At 41.6% G+C, this 22,888-nt stretch overlaps 1 protein-coding gene across 8 annotated transcripts in view; it reads left to right on the top strand.

The window, feature by feature from the left end:
- Positions 1-22,888, top strand: part of greb1l (GREB1 like retinoic acid receptor coactivator) — a 293,936-nt gene that overhangs the window by 117,785 nt on the left and 153,263 nt on the right. For 6 of the 8 annotated variants that reach the window (XM_063062729.1, XM_063062718.1, XM_063062664.1 and 3 more), the window contains exon 2: positions 17,749-17,864. The exons of the other annotated variants lie outside the window; for them this stretch is intronic. The gene's annotated coding sequence lies outside the window, so the exon portion shown is untranslated. The remainder of the gene's footprint in view (positions 1-17,748; positions 17,865-22,888) is intronic. 8 annotated transcript variants of the gene reach the window in all.

The raw sequence follows: 22,888 nt of genomic DNA, 5'->3' as shown, positions 1-22,888 counted from the left end.
ATAGGCTTTCAGCCCACAATGTTGTGCCCACCTTCAAACCCTGCCTCCCATATAAGCCCCCAACTTAAATTCATAGAAACATAGAAAACATAGAAAATAGGTGCAGGAGTAGGCCATTTGGCCCTTCGAGCCTGCACCGCCATTCGGAATGATCATGGCTGATCATCCAACTCAGAACCCTGTACCAGCCTTCCCTCCATACCCTCTGATCCCTTTACCACAAGGGCCATATCTAACTCCCTCTTAAATATAGCCAATGAACTGGCCTCAACTGTTTCCTGTGGCAGAGAATTCCACAGATTCACCACTCTGTGTGAAGAAGTTTTTCCTCCATATACCTGTCCAGTAGTCTCTTAAACTTCACTAATGCATCTGCCTCCACCACTGACTCAGGCAGTGCATTCCACGCACCAACCACTCTCTGAGTGAAAAACCTTCCTCTAATATCCCCCTTGAACTTCCCACCCCTTACCTTAATGCCATGTCCTCTTGTATTGAGCAGTAGTGCCCTGGGGAAGAGGTGCTGGCTATCCACTCTATCTATTCCTCTTATTATCTTGTACACCTCTATCATGTCTCCTCTCATCCTCCTTCTCTCCAAAGAGTAAAGCCCTAGCTCCCTTAATCTCTGATCAGAATGCATACTCTCTAAACCAGGCAGCATCCTGGTAAATCTCCTCTGTACCCTTTCCAATGCTTCCACATCCTTCCTATAGTGAGGTGACCCGAACTGGACACAGTACTCCAATTGTGGCCTAACCAGAGTTTTATAGAGTTGCATCATTACATCGCGACTCTTAAACTCTATCCCTCGACTTATGAAAGCTAACACCCCACTAGCTTTCTTGACTACCCTATCCACCTGTGAGGCAACTTGCAGGGATCTGTGGACATGTATCCCCAGATCCCTCTGTTCCTCCACACTACCAAGTATCCTGCCATTTACTTTGTACTCTGCCGTGGAGTTTGTCCTTCCAAAGTGTACCACCTCACACTTCTCCGGGTTGAACTCCATCTGCCACTTCTCAGCCCACTTCTGCATCCTATCAATGTCTCTCTGCAATCTTTGACAATCCTCTACACTATCTACAACATCACCAACCTTTGTGTCGTCTGCAAACTTGCCAACCCACCCTTCTACCCCCACATCCAGGTCGTTAATAAAAATCACGAAAAGTAGTGGTCCCAGAACAGATCCTTGTGGGACACCACTAGTCACAAGCTTGTCCTCCACCTCTTCTCATCAGCTTGATGTTTTTGTAAATCTCTTGAAATATCTAGTTTTCTTTTGGTGGATAATGTTAAATTATCCAAACGGAAGCGTAAGGTATGCAAAAACAAGCTCTTCCAAACAGATCAAGAGCACTCAAATTGCAATCTGGTTAATGACGATAGAACTGTAAGACATTGGAGAAGAATTAGGTCGTTTGGCCCTTTATGTCTGTTCCACCATTACAAGGTACTATTTTTGGTGGAGAAATATAGAGGGAAAAAAGAACGTATTTTGTGGATATTTTTTGTTCAAGTGTATTACTTTTATTTCTAAAAGTCAGTTTATATGTAATTTAGTGATATGAGCTCAGTCAAAGTTATTAAGTACTTAATTTAATAAATGAGAATAACCCCAATACATCTCAGTAGATTGCCTCATTGCCTTAGCAACAAAGTTTGGGCTGAGATCCATGGGCGACTCCAGCAGGAATTGATGGATTTATTTGGATTTAAACTCATGATTTAGCAGGCCAAATAGCAAAAGAGAGTAATTTTTTTTCAAATTTTGTCAAAATGCTTTATGTTCAGAGGTGCAATGCATATGCCTTTGATTTCAAATCATGAATAGAAGGTTAGAGACCAGCATTTTCTATATCAATATTGTGGAACTTTTTGTTGGGAGTGTCAGAATTATAATCCAAACCATTTGCAAGAAGGTTTTACTTAAGTTGTATGTAGACAGATACAAGGTGTCCCTGGGTTGCAGAAGACCTGACTTACGGAAATCCGACTTTACATGATTGTTTTGTTGGCTAACAAGGCATATCTGGGAGAAATTGTGTGAAGTCTAATTGGTATGCTATGGAAAACAGATGACATGCCTTATGCAAGGTAGTGCACAAGGAAAGGGAGCTCCACAATTTGAGGCAGTGGGATTTTATCTTGGCTTTGTATGAGATTGTTCATGTCTGACTTGCAGAACAATCAGCTTAACAGACAGTTCTCAGAAATAGAAATCAGAATAGAAACCAATGTAACCTGAGCGCTGGCTGTACTGATTTTTTTGTCATATTTCGACTTAGGTATGCTACTGTCCTCACACTCCAATTAATGCCTCCTTACTGCTTCCTCACTATTCTTGTTCTACCTCCTTCCTGCTCTTGTTCATGTATCCTCGCTGCTGCACTTGCCACATTTCTGGTGCTCTTTTCCACCTGGCCAACAGTTTCAATGTCTCCTGTAAAGAGAACATAAGGAAATACTCAGCAAGTTAGGTAATATTGGTTGAAAGAGAAACAGGTTTAATGGGGCAGATTGAGCTTCACCAGGCCACTGTTTCTATAAAGGGCAGCTGATAAGCTGCACCGTGTGTGTTAGCATGAACTAAGTTTGTAGTGCGGAAATAAGAAACATGTTGCAGGTCAAATGTGGGCATATCTGCCATCATTTTTCCCAAACTCACCACCGAGTCCATTGACATTCTGTAAATTACTTCTTTCTTGCCATTTGTATCTGGCTTCTTGTTTTATGCCTTTCTTTTCTTGTTAACTTCAGTAGGCATTTATAATTTTACTAATAGCAGTTTAATGTGTTTTGCTTTTGTTTGTTTTTAAATTATTTCAATCAAGTTCATGTGTTTTTAAATGTCTCTCATCAGAGATTTGACAGCATGAGATTGTCAGGATAGTGCTGGAGACAGGGTTTCTGAATGTGCTGTCTGGAGCTCTAACCACATTCTGCTGATGGGACATCTGCAGTGCAGAGATTGGTCTCTGCAGATGGTTCTGGATGGACTAGGGATGAAAAGGTTCAGACTGAGTATGTTCCAACTCACCCTTATAAGGTTGATGATCCCTCACTTAGGCATAATTTTCCAGAAATTTCAGTTTGACCTCAGAATACTAACAGCTGAAATATTTTGCTCTTTACAATATACCAGGTTCTGTGTAAAAGCTTTTAAATGTTTCTCCCTACTAATTAGAGGTTTATTAATGTCTCTCTGATCCTACAGACCAGTATATAACTGTCCTTCAGTTTGGATCTATCAATATGCATAGAAGTTGAGAGTTGTTTCTTTCTTCTGATCCCCACTGTTTCAAAGCTTCTCCTTGTCCCGGTCTGTTTCTGTCTGAAAATAGCATGGGGCATCCTTTTTAAGGAGCTGTCACCATCCTAGGAACCAAGATACTTCCGGCAACAAATGGCTGAAGCAATTAGTGTGGTTTTTAAGTTTAAAGTTTGGACATTTGATAATCAAGAAGTATTTCTGAGGTTCAAAGTTCTAAGTAAATTTTATTATCGAAGTACATATATCACAATGTACAACACAGATTAATTTTCTTGAGCATATTCAATAAATCTATAGAGTAGTAACCATAATGTAATCAGTGAATGTCTTCCCAACTAGGGTATTCAACCAGAGTGCAGAAGACAACAAATAGTGCAAATGTAAGAGAAATAATAAATAAGCAATAAATATTGAGAACATGAGATGAAGAGTCCTTGAAAGTGAATCCATTGGTTATGAGAACATTTCATAATGGGTCAAGTGAAGATGTGTGAAGTTATCCCCTTTGGTTGAAGAGCCCAATGGTTGGGAGTAACTGTTCCTGAACCTAGTGGTGTTAGGAGTTATCGAAGGAGATAGTGTATTTCTGAATAATTCATGTCAGAAGGAGCATTGATTAAGAATGGGGAGAGATTACTCTCACGTAGCTCACTCGTTTAAAAATGTTTCCATGACTCCAAGTGAGATTTAAATCCCAGTCCTGCATCATATTGAACACAATGTCAGGTTGTACTGACATTAGGTAACAAGTTACAGTAGGCAGCTCTATCTCTAATATGGTAACACTGTATGTATTGGGGCCTATTGTATAAAATATGTTCTGAAGTATATGTTTCTAACTGTAGTCGGAAAATTAAGCATAAATGTGGCTGAGATCAATTGATTTTATTTTGAATTTGTTAGTTAATGGTACTTGAGGCAATTAATGTATCTGTTATTTGACTCCTTTATGGTTTATATAATTATTTATTCTATTTCTAATGTAACTAATACAGAATTATTTTTAAAATAGTATTAAGGCCAAGGTTTCCAATTTGGTCTTTGATCCGTTTTCTCACAGTGTGTTACAATCCTCACCCATGTATCTGAAGGAGTCATTAGAGTATTTGAAGTAAAAGACAACAAGTACTTGTGGCCAAAAAGTTCTATTTTAACTTTATCGGTCCACAGGACTTGTTTCCAAAATGTATCAGGCTTGTTTAGATGTTCCTTTGCAAACTTCTGACGCTGAATTTTGGCGGCAATGAGCAAAAGTGTGTTTGAAGAAAAAAGGGTGCAGAATTTCATGAAAAGAACACCTCTCCAACTGTTAAGTACGGGGGTGGATCGATCATGCTTTGGGCTTGTGTTGCAGCCTGTAGCATGGGGAACATTTCACTGGTAGAGGGAAGAATGAATTCAATTAAATACCAGCAAATTCTGGAAGCAAACATCACACTGTCAGTAAAAGAGCTGACGATGAAAAGAGATAGCTTCTACAACAGGATAATGATCCTAAACACACCTCAAAATCCACAATGGACTACCTCAAGAGGCGCAAGCTGAAGGTTTTGCCATGGCCCTCACAGTCCCCTGAAAGTCATCATCGAAAATCTGTGGATAGAACTCAAAAGAGCAGTGCATGCAAGACGGCCCAAGAATCTCCCAGAACTAGAGGCCTTTTGTAAGGAAGAATGGGCGAAAATCCCCCAAACAAGATTGAAAGACTCTTAGCTGGCTACAGAAAGCGTTTACAAGCTGTGATATTTGCCAAAGGGGGTGTTACTAAGTCCTGACCATGCAGGGTGCCCAAACTTTTGCTTCTGGCCCTTTTCCTTTTTTGTTATTTTGAAACTGTAAAAGATGGAAATAAAAAAGTAATCTTGCTTAAAATATTAAAGTGGTGTGTCATCTTTAACTTTATGCGTTTTGGAAACCAGTTCATCTTTTACTCGCTTAGCTATTCACAGTAACAGAAATTTTGACGAGGGGTGCCCAAGCTTTTGTATATCCAAGTCTCTGAGTCCATGAATCTTGCAGCTGTCTGCAGTTGAACAAATACAGTTTGTCTTCTGATGAGCAAACATTGGGGGTGAGTGCTGACTCCAGCTTGGGATCCGTGCTACACCGCCTCTGGTGGAGTGCACTGACTCCGCCCCTCTGCTGGCACTTGTAAACAGGTGACACCTCAGCTTGAGGTCCAGTCCACACTACACTTGTATGTTTAATATTTCAGTAGTATTTGAGGAATGTAAATATATTGTTTGATTCAGCATTCTTTGTTTATATACATAGTGTTATATGTAAAAGTACATGAATGGCTTGTCATTATGTCACTATGGCGTACGCACGCACCTCAATTAAAGTAAAATCGAAGTTACAAAGTTTGCATGCATCTCTTGGGCTCCCTTGATTTTCTTTCAATTAGCTTTACATTTTGGAGTTACAACCCATAATAGCTACAACCAAAGGACACAGATCCCCCGCCGTCCCACCGTCCACCAATTAACCAGTGGATTGGACTTTGCAGCATTCAACATTAAAAATGTCAAACAGGTTTTTGCGATCAGAAGAAAAGCAACTAAGATGAGCACTCACTGTTAGCTAGCACACCACCGTTGTGCACTAACACCTTTGATGCAGGCAGCAGCACGATCTGCACCATCCAGCTCCTTCAGTTTCTCTGCTAACCAGTAACGAGCATCTACCGCTGATGGGGTAGACCTGCAGCATTTTAAGTTCTTAATGTCCAGCCGGGTCTTGCAATTGTAAAAAATAAGTTTAGTTGCAGTTGTCTTTTATCTGGAAGCAGAGGACACCAGCCTTCCAGTGCAAATCAACCTTTTGTTTTGCCCTAATGAGATACGGTGACGTGAGGTAAGATTTTAGAACAGTACAGTGCAGGAGCAGGTCCTTTGACCACAATACTAATTAGCTGTTTTCTCATACTAATTACCTGTTCACAATGCTGAATGCATGACAACCAGAGAAAAATATGGCGAGCTCATTAGACACTATAATTTTTCTGCCTGATTTAATTTTCAGGCTGGCTTTTAATGAAGTACTTAATGTATGAAGCAGGAACTCTTTAAATATAGAATGCAGTGTTCTGTTTTGCAGATCAGGCAGCATCTGTGGACAGAAAAACTTGAATTAGCATTACAGGCCAAATAGAAGGATAGAATATAAGAGCAAGGAGATAATGCTGAGCCTTTATAAGACACTAGTCAGGCTGCACTTGGAGTGTTGTCAACAGTTTTGGGCCCTATATCTCGGAAAGGATGTGTTATCATTGGAGAGAGTCCAGAGGAGGTCACGAGGATGATTCCATGAATGATGGGGTTAACATATGAGGAGCGCTGAGGCAGTTTTTGGCCCTGTACTCACTGGAATTTAAAAGAATGCGGGGGGCGGGGGGATCTCATTGAAACCTACCAGATGTTGAAAGGACTAGCTAGGGTGGATGTGGGGATGATGTTTCCTGTGGTGGGGATATCCAGAACTAAAGGGCACAGCCTCATAATTTGGGGTGACCCTTTAGAACAGAGGTAAGGAGGAATTTTCTGTAAAAGTCGTAAATCTGTGGAATGCTTTGCCACAGACTGTGGTGAAGGCCAAGTCCATGTGTATATTTAAGGTGGAAGCCGGTCAGGGCATTAAAGGATATAGTGAGAAGGCAGGTGTATGGGGTTGAGTTGGATCTGGGATCAGCCAGGATGGAATGGCAGAATAGACTCGATGGGTTGAATGGCCTTATTCTGCTCCTATGTCTTATCCTAATTTTTTAAGGCCAGAGATCTGTTCTAATAGCAGTTCCTCAACATGAAACATTGTCTTCACTGCAGATGTTGCCTGAATTGTTGTTGAAAGCTCCCAGAATGTTTCTGTATTTGCTTAAGTTTTGTACTATCTACAGACTTATATTAATTTTGTAGAGAATTTACTATGCCTTTGTATTTTATAATGCCTAACAATTCAGAGTAAGAGATTCAGCTCATAGTTTCTCTATATGCTTTGGAGATACATTTTTTAAATTAGAAGTTAATACTGTGCTGAAGTGTTAAGTGTATATGTGTGTGTGTGTATGGTGATTAGTACTCTATTTGTCAACATGGAGCAGAGAGCGAGTTTGTAAATCTGGCGGGACCAAAGGATGTTGGGAATAGCGAGGGTTGTGTGCCGTGGGAAGGGTGTGGGACAGGTGGCAGAGGAGTGCCAGGGTGCTGGAGGGGGTAACGCGGGTGCAGAACTCCAAGCCCTGAGACGCCAGTCAAGGTCATTTGATTCCATTGATCATTACAGAATGTCTCCCTGCTGCTTTCTGCTTCCTCTCCTCTCCCTTCCCCTTCTCCCAACCGTGATTCCCCTCTCCCTGCCCCTTTCCTACTCCCAGTCCACAAAAGAGACCTGTATCAGAATCAGGTTTATCAATACTCACGTATGTCCTGCAATGTGTTTTTTTCGTGTGGCAGCAGTACAGAGCAATACATAAAATTACTGCAGTACTGTGCAAAAGTTTTAGGCACCCTAGCTATATATGTGTCTAAAACGTTTGCACAGCACTGTAAATCTGTAGATCCATCAATTCATATTCATTGAATGATTGCTGGTTATGAACTTGAAATAATTACTGCCTTTAATTTTTCAGTTGCCTATTGCTACAGTAGGAGTGTGAAGTCTATCCTGTTTACTCAGAGAAACGAAATTCAGCACACGTACCAGTTGTTTTCTTTCTTCTCGAATAGTTGAAACATTCCAGTTTATGTCATGAGACTTAAGCCTCTACCGGCGTCAAATTGCAAATGCCTTGGGAATTTGAAGTCGATGCAGCTGAGTGCATAAGTGAGTTTCAGCCAACTTTCTATGAGAAAAATAAAAGGATATTCCTCTGTTTTCTAGGGTTTGCTTTATTTTGCTTTCTCAGGACATTGAGGGAATCTTGCATGGACAGATCAAAAATAGTGAGCAACACACATCAAAGTTGCTGGTGAACACAGCAGGCCAGGCAGCATCTCCAGGAAGAGGTACAGTCGACGTTTTGGGCAGACCCTTCGTCAGGACTAACTGAAGGAAGAGTTAGTAAGAGATTTGAAAGTGGGAGGGGGAGGGGGAGATCCAAAATGATAGGAGAAGACAGGAGGGGGAGGGATAGAGCCGAGAGCTGGACAGGTGATAGGCAAAGGGGATATGAGAGGATCATGGGACAGGAGGCCCAGGGAGAAGGAAAAGGGGGGCGGGGGGGAACCCAGAGGATGGGCAAGGGGTATTATCAGAGGGACAGAGGGAGAAAAAGGAGAGTGAGAGAAAGAATGTGTGTATAAAAATAAATAACGGATGGGGTACAAGGGGGAGGTGGGGCATTAGTGGAAGTTAGAGAAGTCGATGTTCATGCCATCAGGTTGCAGGCTACCGAGACGGAATATAAGGTGTTGTTCCTCCAACCTGAGTGTGGCTTCATCTTTACAGTAGAGGAGGCCGTGGATAGACATGTCAGAATGGGAATGGGATGTGGAATTAAAATGTGTGGCCACTGGGAGGTCCTGCTTTCTCTGGCGGACGGAGCATAGGTGTTCAGCAAAACGGTCTCCCAGTCTGTGTCGGGTCTTGCCAATATATAGAAGGCCACATCGGGAGCACCGGACGCAGTATATCACCCCAGCCGACTCACTGGTGAAGTGTTGCCTCACCTGGAAGGACTGTCTGGGGCCCTGAATGGTGGTAAGGGAGGAAGTGTAAGGGCATGCGTAGCACTTGTTCCGCTTACAAGGATAAGTGCCAGGAGGGAGATCAGTGGGGAGGGATGGGGGGGAACAAATGGACAAGGGAGTCGCGTAGGGAGCGATCCCTGTGGAAAGCAGAGAGAGGTGGGGAGGGAAAGATGTGCTTAGTGATTGGATCCGGTTGGAGGTGGCGGAAGTTACGGAGAATAATATGGTGGACCCGGAGAAGGGTGGGGTGGTAGGTGAGGACCAGAGGAACCCTATTCCTCGTGGGGTGGCGGGAGGATGGAGTGAGAGCAGATGTGCGTGAAATGGGGGAGGTACGTTTGAGAGCAGAGTTGATGGTGGAGGAAGGGAAGCCCCTTTCTTTAAAAAAGGAGGACATCTCCCTCGTCCTGGAATGAAAAGCCTCATCCTGAGAGCAGATGCGGCAGAGACGGAGGAATTTTGAGAAGGGGGTGGCATTTTTGCAAGATACAGGGTGAGAAGAGTAATAGTCCAGATAGCTGTGAGAGTCAGTAGGCTTATAGTAGACATCAGTGGATAACCTGTCTCCAGAGATAGAGACAGAAAGATCTAGAAAGAGGAGGGAGGTGTCGGAAATGGACCAGGTAAACTTGAGGGCAGGGTGAAAGTTGGAGGCAAAGTTAATAAAGTCAACGAGCTCAGCATGCGTGCAGGAAGCAGCGCCAATGCAGTCGTCGATGTAGCGAAGGAAAGGTGGGAGACAGATACCAGAATAGGTTCGGAACATAGATTGCTCCACAAAGCCAACAAAAAGACAGGCATAGCTAGGACCCATACGGGTGCCCATAGCTACACCTTTAGTTTGGAGGAAGTGGGAGGAGCCAAAAGAGAAATTATTAAGAGTAAGGACTAATTCCGCTAGATGGAGCAGAGTGGTGGTAGAGGGGAACTGATTAGGTCTGGAATCCAAAAAGAAGCGGAGAGCTTTGAGACCTTCCTGATGGGGGATTGGTTAAAAATAGTGAGATTGGTTTGAAAAGGAGTAGGAACAGAAGTTCAGTTTTAAACTGAATACAGGCTCAGATGTCTTAGTTCCCAATGCATTTAGATAAAAATACTCATGTCACTATTTGCTAATGATTGCACAATATTCAATTCTACTTGCAACTCTTCAACAAATGAAGTAGCCACGCAACAAGACGTAGACATGCACTGATATTCACAGACAATGACCATGTACCAAAAAAAGTACGATTGCCAAGTTCTACAGTAGACTGGAGTAGCCATAAATACAGTGGCAATAAGAGCGCACAAGAGTTTGCAGATCCTGTGGGAAGTGAGTCAACTTGTGAAACCTCAAGGCCTTTCTGCAAAGCAGGCTGTCCCCAGGTAACAAACAGGTTTCATTTTTACAGATGCCATTAAGTCAATATTGTCCATAAATTGGAAACTGCACAAGAATCACTTGATATGGTAGCCACACATCAGCTGTAATGTGTGGCATCAAAGTACGTGAGGAAACTAGTTCTGTCGTTGGAAGGTGCAAACATATGTACGTTCATCAGACTTTTGTGTAATACTCTGGTTTAAGACCATATGTTATTAATACAGTTATGCTGTTGAGCATTTTACTTTTTGCAGATCTCCATAAAATGCAAATCTATATAAGAAAGTGTTCCTTTAATTGCATTATACAATGAAGTATTTCATTTTTGCTATCTAAAATAAAAATTCAGTTGATTTACAAGTTAGGCTTGTTGTAATTAACCAATAGGATTTGCCTTGTTAACATTTTTGCTAGAGAGAGTGTGGGAAAGGAATGGGCAGCTATTTTCTAGGGAGAATATGAGTTGGAAGAAGAAAAAGAATGAATGGAGGCGGACAACAAACGTTGCAGAAGAACATGGTGAAATGTTCACAGAACCCAATTTGGAAGGACAGTTACCGATGTCAGAAAATCCTCAGGTAGACTATGGTCTCATGGAAAAGTGTAGATTACTTTTCATTAGCCATCTAACACACGACATTGGAGAAAATTTGATGATTCTTCCTTGGATGATGTGTGGATTTTTTTTTAAACTTGGACTATTTTTACAGGGCAGAACGGTTTCAGTACCATGAGTAAACGAACTGAAGCAAACTGGATTGATTACGTGACAATGAGCTCCAATAATTACTTAAATTATGTAGACCAGGGATAGGCAACCTACGGCCTGCGAAGGTATTTTGACCGGCCTGCGAGCAAATATTGGGATACTATGCTTATCTGACCCGCGAGCGATTTTTCCTTATTCTGAGTGTTTCATGTGACCACACTGTTGGACATGCAAGGCATCTTGTTACACTGGCCCGAGGTTCCATCTTGTTCCAAACCAAACACTGGTACATACATGATGTATTTGAAGTGCCACTAATAACATGTGGCCCTGTGTACTACCATTTTATTTGCATTGTTAGATGAACTTAGTTTAAACCTCTACTGTCATTGGCCACTCACAAAGCAAGCACTTTTTCATAACATTGCATCCTTTGCAGATCTGTGATTTAAAGGAGTGTTCAGACTCTCACTTGCCATTTGCTCCTGATCATGCCACGGAGACTTGTACAGAGCCACATTATTTTGAACTTGGAAAGTCCTTATGATGGTCACATATAATTTGCTCTGACTAATTTTGTTGGAAGATATGGAAATGTATTACTGATGTAAGAGGGTCCATTAGCATGGTTGGGGACATTATCACCTCAGAGCCCTTCATAATTTCTCTAAGAAGCAGTGTCAACAGTGGCAAAGGTGTACCAAGACATTTGTTATTAAATCTGCATTTGAGGCTGAGTTGCTCTGATAGCACCGAACAACAATGAAGATTTTCTTTCCTGAATACTTTTGGGTGTCTTAAGGAATCTTAAGGATTTTGGGCTGCTGATTATGAAAGTCACCATGAAAATCCCCTATCACGCATAGATTAAGGAAGGCATTTTTGTTGGTCCACAAATCAAACAGGTCATCATTAAAAGGCAATTCGAAAAACTTCGAGTGGGACCGGAGAAAATCCTATGGAATACATTCAAGGATGTTGTAGAAAATTTTCTTGGCAACTACAGAGCACCAAACCATGTGCAGCTGGTTGACAACATGCTTCAAGCATACAAAACCATGAAGTGCAATATTTCACTAAAGATTCATTTTCTGCATTCCTATTTAGACTTTTTCCCTGCAGATCTTGGCACTGGCAGTGATGAGCATGGTGAAAGGTTTCATCAGGACATTGTGGTCATGGAGAAACGGTATCAGGGCAACTGGAATCCATCAATGCTGGCTGATTATTGTTGGACCCTGAAGCAAGAAGCCTCATAAACTGAGTACAAATGAAAATCATTAACAAAACATTTTTAACGCAGTTGGACTATTGCAAAGCATCAGTACTGTTATGCAGTTAAAAACATTATATTCAATAAAAGTTAATTTTTTGTTTTTCCGAATTCCTACGTGATGCAAGTAGTCTGAAATTATATTTGTGTTCCGCTTCAAGCAGTCTATCATAAACCAAAAAAATTCTGAAGAAATAAGCCTTTTGAAAAAAAAATTGTTGTCCAGTGTAGTTGAGGTCAAAGACATTGCCAATTTTTTTAGACTCATGATCATTCCATTCAACATTCATGGTTGAATGTAAAGTGTATGTCCTTGTATCAATAAAAGGAATGCTGGGAGCTTCATGACTCCTTCATTCTAAGGTAATCATTTTAGTCTTTCCAGGCTGTAAAGGGATGTATATTTGGGATATGTGCTGTTTCATTCTGATATCCCTCTAATTTTTGCATAATCTTTAGCCACTGTGGCTGAGTACTGCTATGATGAAAATCACAACAGCACAAGCAGCTTAATTAAGGCCACTTCTAGACTCTACAAAATGAGGCAGTCTCCATCTGGATGTGTAATCAGAGACCTCAAATAGCCAACAGAATTTCATGACATACACTGTTTACCAGTTTCTATATCACCCGTATGTGCAGCATGCACATGCATATGTGCAGCATGAAGAAAGCTCACCTCTGTCATAGGATACTGATGGACTTTTACCCCTGTACCATTGAGAGCATACTCACCAACTGCATCTCAGTGTGGTATGGCAATTGTCCTGTACCGGACCACAAAGCACTCCAGCGTGTGGTGAAAACTGCCCAGCGGATTATCGGCACTCAATTGCCCAGCATTGAGAACATCTACCATAAACACTTATCAGGGATGCATCTCACCCTAGTCATGGACTTTTTACTCCCCTCCCATCCGGTAGGCGCTACAGGAGCCTCCGTTCCCACACCAGCTGGCACAGGAAGAACTTCTTCCCTGAGGCTGTGACCATGCTGAACCTCACATCACAGTGCTGAGCAGTATTGCATCCATATTGAACTGTCTCAGTTCTTTTATATTTGTGTGCTGTTGCACTTTTTTTATTCGCAGTTATTTTGTAAGTAACACTATTCTTTGTATTTCTGGTCAGATGATAAATGCATTTCATTGGCTTTGTATCTGTACTCGGCACAATGACAATAAAGTTGAATCTAATCTAATCTTATTAGTCTAATATTTTCACAAGTACTACATAACCAGTTGATAGCATCTGAGTAAACAACAGGTAAAGCTTCAAAAGCTCTATACCATTCTCCCATTTCCATTTAGTAGGTCACATGACAGGATAGTGAAAACTATATGTAAAATTCATAACTTACTGAAAAATTTGCATTTTTCTATTGTTCCCGCGCAAAATCATTGTGCTAGACACTCAGCAATAGACTCCAATAAAATGATGCAAGGATGTTTGTTTTGGATTTTTTTTGTCTTCCACTTATGCTATTCTGTGGAGGCAATATCAATTAATCAGGCTAGATTCTCCTTACCCTGGGCACATTATTTAATTATATCACTCTCCTGGCCAAGTCAGTCCTCAAGTGACAAACTGTTGCTTCTCTGAAGTATCTTTACTTATTTAAAACAGTTGATTCGATAAATGTATGGTCAAAATGAACTTTATCGATAAACTGATACAATGAGATGTGTAATATTGTTATAATCAGAGTTATTTCGTTCATTCAATATCATTGAATTTCAAACTCTGTGCCATCATCACCTGCAAAGGCATAGTTAATTCTGTGGACAATATAATCAGACATTTAAAGTTTGGCCTTTCTTTTTCAACTTGCAACTTGCTTGTTTACACCGGAAAGGAGACCACAGAAGCATTATGTTTCAAGGCAGGCAGGAAAATAATAGCAGCACTAAGTGCTCATCAAGGCTATGTTTAAAGGTGATTTATCAATGGGCCTGTCACTGATATCTGAGTTCCTGAACATTCTCTAAGGAGATGGCCTTGAGGGTGACACAATGTTGGGATAAGCCACAGGAGTGACTCTGGACCGCAGATTCTATGGGTTTGATCTCTAAAAATACGTTGATACAATGATAAGGGGTTGTCGCATACACAATTCCCTTACTCTGAATAGAATGGCAATGGCAAGCTTCATTCACATAGCTCATGCTTATGTTGTGCTGTGGGATGTAACTGATTTAACATGAGTCTATTGAACTATCTCTGTGGAAACAGTGCACGACCATCTGCAATGGATGTCTCATTGTGTATTAAAGATAAGAGCTAAAAGGTCAGGGTTAGTGTATGTAAACTTGTTATAGGCCATAAAGCTTCCTTAAAAGCTGGAAGTCTGGTTTACTTTTTTATGATAAGTACAAACTCTTAAGACCCTATTTCTCCAAGAATTTTGTGCATATTTTAGTAACTGATTGTGGAGCTCTAGATCAAAACAAGGGGCAACTGCTGTGTGATTGGATCACCTCAGCTGAGCATGGTCATTGATTCTGCACAATGCAGAAAACGAAGTGTTCTATTAGAAGTGAATTTCAGCCACAGAAGCAGCCCTTCAGCCCAAAATGTCTGTACAACTTTGTCCAACTACATAATCCTATTTGTCTGGATTAGGTCCATATCTTTCTTAGCTTGGAAAACTTATGTGCATGTCTAAATGTTTCTTAAAAGTTGTATTCAATTCACCTCCACCTCTGGCAGGAAGTATCAACTTCTCTCTCTACAAAAAGCCCCTCAAATCCTCTGTATAACTCCTTCCTGTCACCTTAAAACTGTGTCCTCTTATTTTTGATTCTTTTACCATTGAAAAAAAACTCTACCAAGGCATCGTGCGATTTTATAAACCTCTATGTCATCCCTCGGCCTCTCTTGATCCAGGGAAAACTTTCCCATCTCTCTTCATAACTAACATACCTCAATTTAGTCAACATCCTGGTAAAGCTTCTCTCTCTCCCCTCTTTAGCGCAATCAAATTCTTCCTATAGGTGTGATGAACAGATATGTTTGTAAGGATGCAAAATAACATCCAAACTTTTACATTTTATGCTTTGCCCTATGAAGGCAAGCATACCATATACAGTTGAAGTCAGAAGTTTACATACACCTTAGCCAATACATTTAAACTCAGTTTTTCACAATTCCTGACATTTAATCCTAGAAAACATTCCCTGTCTTAGGTCAGTTAGGTTCACTACTTTATTTTAAGAATGTGAAATGTCAGAATAATAGTAGAGAGAATGATATATTTCAGCTTTTATTTCTTTCATCACTTTCCCAGTGGGTCAGAAGTTTACATACACTTTGTTAGTATTTGGTAGCATTGCCTTTAAATTGTTTAACTTGGGTCAAACGTTTTAGGTTGCCTTCCACAAGCTTCTCACAGTAAGTTGCTGGAATTTTGTTCCATTCCTCCAGACGGAACTGGTATAACTGAGTCAGGTTTGTAGCCTCCTTGCTCACACATGCTTTTTCAGTTCTGTGCACAAGTTTTCTATTGGAATGAGGTCAGAAAATGATGCCAAGTCTGGTTCATCCTTGGGAGCAATTTCCAAACGCCTGAAGGTACCATGTTCATCTGTACAAATAATAGTACGCAAGTATAAACACCATGGGACCACGCAGCCGTCATACTGCTCAGGAAGGAGATGCATTCTGTCTCCAAGAGGTGAAAGTACTTTGGTGCGAAAAGTGCAAATCAATCCCAGAACAACAGCAAAGGACCTTGTGAGGATGCTGGAGGAAACAGGTAGACAAGTATCTATATCCACAGTAAAACAAATCCTACATCAACATAACCTGGAAGGCTGCTCAGCAAGGAAGAAGCCACTGCTCCAAAACCGCCATAAAAAAGCCAGACTACAGTTTGCAAGTGCACATGGGGCCAAAGATCTTACTTTTTGGAGAAATGTCCTCTGCCCTGATGAAACAAAAATTGAACTGTTTGGCCATAATGACCATCGTTATGTTTGGAGGAAAAAGGGTGAGGCTTGCAAGCCGAAGAACACCATCCCAACTGTGAAGCATGGGGGTGGCAGCATCATGTTGTGGGGGTGCTTTGCTGCAGGAGGGACTGCTGCACTTCACAAAATAGATGGCATCATGAGGAAGGAAAATTATGTGGATATATTGAAGCAGCATCTCAAGACATCAGCCAGGAAGTTAAAGCTCGGTCGCAAATGGGTCTTCCAAATGGACAGTGACCCCAAGCATACCTCCAAAGTTGCTTAACTACAACAAAGTCAAGATACTGGAGTGGCCATCATGAGGCCCTGAACTCAATCTGATAGAAAATTTGTGGGCAGAACTGAAAAAGCGTGTGCGAGCAAGGAGGCCTACAAATCTGACTCAGTTACACCAGTTCTGTCTGGAGGAATGGAACAAAATTCCAGCAACTTACTGTGAGAAGCTTGTGGAAGGCAACCCAAAACATTTGACCCAAGTTAAACAATTTAAAGGCAATGCTACCAAATACTAACAAAGTGTATGTAAACTTCTGACCCACTGGGAAAGTGATAAAAGAAATAAAAGCTGAAATAAATCCTTCTCGCTACTACTATTCTGATATTTCATATTCTTAAAATAAAGTAGTGATCCTAACTGACCTAAGACAGGGAATGTTTTCTAGGATTAAATGTCAGGAATTGTGAAAAACTGAGTTTAAATGTATTTGGCTAAGGTGTATGTAAACTTCTGTCTTCAGCTGTACCTTCTTTACCACCCTGTCTAGTTGTGTTGCCAATTTCAAGGAACAATGGACTTCGATTGTGTTACGGCGAGAAATACACTGTATGCTAGAAACATCAAAGCACTTCATTTTAATGGAGGGAAAAGCATAACAAAACATCATAACTATTCTGGGTTACTTGCTGTATCAATTGTACCACTAGTATTGGTTTTATTAGGAAATTAAGATGTGAATCTCTAAAAGGAATCTCAGCTAAAGTGTTTAATTGATCTGATTTGATCTGATGTAAGAGGTGTTGGCATTAGTTAGTTAAGATCTAGTGGAAACTTCTGGAGGAGGGAGAAGAAAAAGAAAGGAGGACAGATTGAAATAGGGGAAAAGACCCAGCTCAATTTGCCATTCCTTCCCATGGTCTCACTCACCTAGAGATTTCCCATCATTCAACAGTTGAGGTCCACCAAAAAATCTCAGCGGTGCCTGGATTGCTGGTGCTTGTAGCTCCTTAGCAACGCAAAGGCCAGGAGATTCCTACTCCCAGCAGTGTCAACAGTGAGCAGCCAGTCTGAAGAACCATGTTTTGACAATTGGCATGCAAATCTATCAATCAGGCCCACCTTCCAAATGGAAATAAAAGTAAATTCCTAACAGTTATGCATGCAACTGCTGGCCAATTGGTCAGCCATAGCTGTTCATGATTTCCTTTCTCTTCACTTACAACCTTTGATTTATTTTTTTGCCCAGGAGCCATTGTTTCTGCCATTGAGAAGATTACTGACCACAAAATCTCCAGCACAATTTTACCTCTTGTCACGAAAAAAATGAATGCATTTTCAAAAGGGTAACTGACAGAAAAGGAGGTAAGAAGAAAAATCATGTCTGGATTCTTGTGTATTGATTAGTAAAAAGTTTGATTCTGTATGTGGGTAATTTACTTGGTTTACTTGCCTAGTTTGAAGAGATTATAGGAGAAGTATTGCTTAACCAGTGGCTTGTTATGATTATTTCCCAATGATCTTGTGTGAGATAAGATTCCACCCCCTCACCCACTCTCTCTCTCTCTCTCTCTCTCTCGCACACACACACACACACACACACACACACACACACACACACACACACACACACACACACTTTTCTTCTCCCTCTCCCTCTCCCATTTCACATATTATGTGTGTGAACTTACGTCTGTTCTTATTAGTACAGTGGGTTCTGGTTAATTGGGACACATCAGGACCAATACATCTTGGCCCAATTAAACAGTTACCCCAATTAACTGAAGTTTCATGGATGCGTTAAAAAGGTATAAAAAGACAAACTACTGTTTAACTGAGTAACAAATTATGTACTTAAGTGAAATATAGCGCAAATTAGAACACTATTGTTACTACTACAATGCTATAAAACTATGCAACACACACTAAATGCTGGAGGAACTCAGCAGGCCAGGCAGCATCTATGGAAAAGAGTACAGTTGACGTGTTGGGCTGAGACCCTTCAGCAGGACTGGAGAAAAAAAGAGGAGGAGTAGAGTTAAAAGGTGGGGGGAGGGGAACGAGAAACACAAGGTGTTAGGGTGAAACTGGTAGGGGGAGGGGTGAAGTAAAGAGCTGGGAAGTTCATTGGTGAAAGAGATACAGGGCTGGAGAAGGGGAATCGAATCGAAGAGGGCAGAAGGCCATGGAAGAAAGAAAAGGGGGGAGGAGCACCGGAGGGAGGCGATAGGCAGGCAAGGATATCAGGTGAGAGAAGGGGATGGGCAATGGTGGAGGGGTGGGGAACATTACCAGAAGTTCGACTATAAATTCCTAATAGTTATCGATGGAGGAATTCGTATAGTGTACGTATTCTTTTGATTGACACTCAATGAACAATGTCAGCACAGATACCTAGTATAGATAATGGACTGCCATCATACAAGGCTATATTGACGATTTTATCCTCAAAATCTTCATTTTCATTGTAACGTTCAAGGTGATTGTCGATACCTTCAGACTCTCTGTAGCTCCTAATTTGCTGAAGTAGTGAAATCCTTTCATTTTCACTCCTGGCCATTACTCGCATCTCCAAGCCTGAATGCTTGAAACCACTGTGTGCAAAACAGTTCTGAGTTATCTTACTGCTTATTTCTCACCAAATATCAGTGACAAAAATTCCTGCTTTTTGAACGCAAGTGCACGCAATTGATGCTGCTTAAAAACTATACACACAAAATTCTGGAGGAACTCAGCAGACCAGGCAGCATCTATGGAAAAGAATAAACAGTTGACATTTCAGGCCAGGACCCTTCATCAGGACTAGGAAGAAGTACAACATATAGAACATAGAACATAGAATAGTTCAGCACATTACAGGCCCTTTGGTCCACAATGTTCTGCCGACCCTCAAACCCTGCCTCCCATATAACTCCTCACCTTAAATTCCTCCATATACCTGTCTAGTAGTCTCTTAAACTTCACTAGTGTATCTGCCTCCACCACTGACTCAGGCAGTGCATTCCACACACCAACCACTCTCTGAGTAAAAAACCTTCCTCTAATATCCCCCTTGAACTTCCCACCCCGAACCTAAAAGCCATGTCCTCTTGTATTGAGCAGTGGTGCCCTGGGGAAGAGGCACTGGCAATCCACTCTATCTATTCCTCTTAATATTTTGTACACCTCTATCATGTCTCCTCTCATCCTCCTTCTCTATAAAGAGTAAAGCCCTAGCTCCCTTAATCTCTGATCATAATCCATACTCTCTAAACCAGGCAGCATCCTGGTAAATCTCCTCTGTACCCTTTCCAATGCTTCCACATCCTTCCTATAGTGAGGCGACCAAAACTGGACACAGTACTCCAAGTGTGGCCTGACCAGAGTTTTATAGAGCTGCATCATTACATCACGACTCTTAAACTCTGTCCCTCAACTTATGAAAGCCAACACCCCATAAGCTTTCTTAACTACCCTATCTACCTGTGAGGCAACTTTCAGGGATCTGTGGACATGTACCCCCAGATCCCTCTGCTCCTCCACACTACCAAGTATCCTGCCATTTACTTTGTACTCTGCCTTGGAGTTTGTCTTCCAAAGTGTACCACCTCACACTTCTCCGGGTTGTACAAGGTAGTAGGTGATAGGTGAAACTGGAAGGGGTGAAGTATAGAGCTGGGAAGTCAATTGGTGAAAGAGATAACGGGCTGGAGAATGGGGAGTCTGATAGGAGAGGACAGAAAGCTTTGGAAGAAAGGGAAAAGGGAGGAACACCAGAAGGAGGCGATAAGCAGGTAAGGAGAGAAGGTGTGACAGGGATACAAGAATGGGGAATAGTGAGGGGGGGGCAATTACTGGAAGTTCAAGAAGTCAATGTTCCAGCCATCATGTTGGAGGCTACCCAGACGGAATACAAGTTGTTGCTCCTCCAACTTGAGTGTGGCTTCATCGTGGCAGTAGATGAGACTATGGACTGACATGTAGGAATGAGTAGTAGAATTGAAATGGTTGGCCACTGGGAGATCCCGCATTTTCTAGTGGATGGTCTCCCAATCTGAGTCAGGTCTCACTGATATACAGGATGCCACACCATGAGTACTGGATACAATAGATGAGCCCAACAGACTCACAGGTGAAGTGTCACCTCATCTGGAAGGACTGTTTGTGGCCCTGAATGATAGTGAGGGAAGAGGTGTAGAGGAAGGTGTGGCTGTTTTACACTTGCAGGGCCAAGTGCCAGGAGGGAGATCAGTGGGGAGCGACAAATGGGTAAGGGAGTCCCATAGGGAGTTATCCCTGTGGAAAGCAGAGCGGGGGGGGCGGCGGGGGAGCTAAAGATGTGCTTCGTGGTGAGATCCCATTGGAGATGGTGGAAATTACGGAGAATTATGTGCTGGACACAGGCTGGTGGGGTGGTAGATGAGAACAAGAGGAACCCTATACCTGGTGGGGTGGCAGGTGGATGGGGTGAGAGTGGACGTGAACAAAATGGAAGAGATACAGGTGAAGGCAGTGTTGTTGGTGGAGGAAGGAAAGCCACACTCTTTGAAGGAGGATGTCTCCCTCATTCTGTAATGAAAAGCCTCATCCTGAGAGCAGATGCGGTGGAGGTGGAAGAATTGAGAGAATTGGATGGCATTTCTACAAAGTGGGGAGAGGTATAGTCCAGGTAGTTGTGAGAGTCAGTGGGTTTATAAAAGATATCAGTAGATAGACTGTCTCCAGAGATGGAGTCAGAGAGATCGAGAAAGGGGATAGAGGTGTCAGAAATGGACCAAGTAAATTTGATGGCAGGGTGGAAGTTGGAAGTAAAGTTGATGAGCTCAGCATGGGTGCAGGAAGCAGCACAAATGCAGTCATTGATGTAGCGTACTTCTTGTGTTTAAGAACTGTTTGCTCTCGGCACAGTGCACTGTCTAATAGTCAGACAAGTGCATGCATCTGACGCTAGTTAGAAGCTGTTCGGCAGCAGTCCCCTGTCCCAATTAAGCAGCATAGTATCCTGAAGAAACAGAAGGAATATTGGCTTTCTCAGTTTATTTTTGTTCTTTAAGAGTTGGCCCAAATAAACAGCTGATCAATTAACTGGAATCCATTGTATTTTCCATCCAAACCACAGGCATCCTACTACATGTTATATGCATATCCATTTTGGAATTGGTATTCTCACAGATACGCAAGTTTAATTTGATATACTTTATATTCCTTTACTTATAGTAACAAAACTTTGGGCAAGGAGTTGGAAGTTATCTGAAAAAGCTTATAAAAGTGTGGTAGGTATGGGCCAGCCTTTTCAAGCTGTTCCTTCAGGTGATGGTCTGTTGCCTGGACTGAGTTAAGCCTTGCCCAATTTGTAGGTATAAAAATTCTCTGCTTATCCAGGAAGGTGGATTGCTGGAGTAGAAAGGACATTGAAGTATGCGTTGGTTGCAGAAAGTTTAAGGCCTGCTGGGTTGAGGTAAGCTGTTCAGGGGTGTGGAATCAGTCAGTCGATTAATCGGGTAGTGGGGTCAGTTGAATAGGTGACTGGAAGTTGTAACCAGGTAGAAAAGGAGTAGGAGACTTTGAGAGTTTTGGCAAAGAGGAAGGGAAGAGTTGCTTGGAATGAATACTGAGAAAGCCACTTGAAGGAGACTCACCTGGAAAATGATGAATGCCTTAGAGTCTACAGCAGTGGTGGGCCCACTTTTAATTCACCATGAAGTGGGCCTCTGCATAAACCTACTTGGTAAATATGAACTGTGCCATTTGTGCAGAGGAAGCTTATACAGAAAACGAAAAAGAAAATTCCAGAAAACCTCATTGCTAGATTATATCGATCACTTGATGTAAAGGTCAAGAGTTGTTTTTTGAGGAAAAGGAAATAATGATAAATTTGTTTATAAGTATCAGGTTTGAAGTATCATTTTTCAGTGCGTAAGAATGCCCAGTTTTGTTGCCTTCTCTATTTTGGACTAATCATGCAAATTACTCCCTTGAAGGACATTCATCTAATTTGGACTTAAATGAGGTTGCTCTCTCTGCATTGTGACATGTATGTCAAGCACCTTCACGATCTTAGGATGGTCTAAAATGTTTTAATAATTATGAAGTAAATATATGGCATTTGTATGTGCACAGAGGCCAAATTCAAGTCATTATTGACTTATTCAGTTTCGTATGAAAAGTGCGCTTTGTACTAAACATCTGTAAAAAAATGATCCAGTCAGCTTCCACTGCAACCCACCACTCCAGTGAGGTCCCTGAAAAATATGATCCACTTTTCATTCCTTGGGAGCTTCTTCTGTGAGAATAAAGTGGCTGATGAAACTCACCATTGCCTCCATGTACATCAGCTTTTGGCCTTCTGTGGAAAAAGGTTGTTGAAGATCATGATCTCAAACCTGCCTTGAAGCATGATCCACCTAACT

This window comes from Mobula hypostoma, chromosome 1 (genome assembly GCF_963921235.1).
Source record: "Mobula hypostoma chromosome 1, sMobHyp1.1, whole genome shotgun sequence".
NCBI lineage: Eukaryota > Metazoa > Chordata > Chondrichthyes > Myliobatiformes > Myliobatidae > Mobula > Mobula hypostoma.
The sequence above is the reverse complement of the archived record's forward strand: the minus strand, read 5'-3'. Positions and strand labels throughout refer to the sequence as shown.